Source organism: Berghia stephanieae, chromosome 4, assembly GCF_034508935.2.
Source record: "Berghia stephanieae isolate SIO BIC M18660-M18661 chromosome 4, UCSD_Bste_1.3, whole genome shotgun sequence".
In the NCBI taxonomy this organism is placed as follows: domain Eukaryota; kingdom Metazoa; phylum Mollusca; class Gastropoda; order Nudibranchia; family Aeolidiidae; genus Berghia; species Berghia stephanieae.
The window spans coordinates 15,747,062-15,748,777 of record NC_088363.1 but is presented as its reverse complement, the minus strand read 5'-3'; positions in this window follow the sequence as shown (position 1 = coordinate 15,748,777).

Genomic DNA, 1,716 nt, shown 5'->3' with positions numbered 1-1,716 from the left:
CGGTCAGGGCCAGGACAAAATAAAGTAATCTCATTCCAAGACAAAGACAGAAAGCTAGTTGGAAAACAGATAGAGATAGGATAGAAGACAGTAAGTACCTCCCTGCCCAATATGGGAGGTCAGGAATCCCACCCAAGTAAAGTCTTAGCATGTCCTATAATTTCATGAATTAAGAAAGAGGGACAAAGGACCCTCACCTCGATCATTAACCATGCAGCTAGACAAAGAAATAATAGCACGTGGTGTGTTTCAAAATGCACAAACACACACATATGTAACACACGCATGCTGACGTCATGACACATTGCACGGGCATTTTAATGGCCAACAGGCGCATGTGATGAGCGTTGACCAATCAGAATGATTCATTTGTAAAGTTGTCAGGGAAAAACCTTGTTTACAGTTTTTTAAGGTCCTTATTGGTTGAACCATGAGATTGTGGAAACAGTCATGCTTTCTCTGAGAAAGATAAAGACACGCCCTTTGTTGTGGTAGCTTACATGGTATTGGTGGAGGAAAAGACTTAATATTACTAAGTCTTGGAAATGGTTGCTCTCTGAGAGAAAGTCAACTCTCGTTTTGAGTGTGTTATTGATAGTTGCTTTTTTAAACTTTAAATTTATATAACTTATCCTCAATATCTATGTTGAATTATTATGTTTCCATGTAGAAAAATGATTGTAGTTTCTGAAACAACCAAAAACTGAAATTTGATAATTTTGACCATTCCCACTTTAAAACCGGTTTTCTTCGTTTTCAAAATCCCGACTTAATACCGCTTCGAGACGCAGGGTCACAATTTTACTTTCCCTTCTGTCCTTCCTCTTTCTTCTAAACCTTGGTCCTCTTCATTTCCCTCTACTTCCACTAATACTTCTACTACTACTTCCACTACTACTGTTACTACGATCACCACCACCACCACTACTACTACTACTACTACTACTACTACTACTACTACTACTACTACTACTACTACTACTACTACTACAACTACAACTACTACAACTACTACTACTACTACACTACTACTACTACTACTACTACTACTACTATACTACTACTACTACTACTACTACTACTACTACTACTACTACTACTACTACTACTACTACTACTACTACTACTACAACTACTACTACTACTATACTACTACACTACTACTACTACTACATACTACTACTACTACTACTACTACACTACTACACTACTACTACTACTACTACTACTACTACTACTACTACTACTACTACTACTACTACTACTACTACTACTACTACTACTACTACTACTACCACTACTGGTCCGTCGTTTGGGGATTCCTCTTGGTCAACAAAATAGACGATGAAATGATATAAACTACTTCAGACGAAGAGGAAATACCTAACGTTATCACCGTTTGCCAGAACGCCACTTAAATCAATACTTTATTCAACTTAGTTGTTTTAATTAATTTTCAAGCTTCAGTCCAGCACAAACATTTGCATTTTACCAATTGATGCCATGTTATTAAGTAAAATACCCACAAATTCCGTCAGCCAAATTAAACATACCAGCATACAAAACTGCGAGTAACCTTTCACGCTTATAGTCTGATTCAAATAATTCAGTGAAAACTAATGACTGTCTAAAAATTATAACAAAGAGTTGAGTGACGTTAACTTCGTTCTTTCTATTGTTATTTTTAATGTAACAGAAAAACCCGAGAGGCAGTGG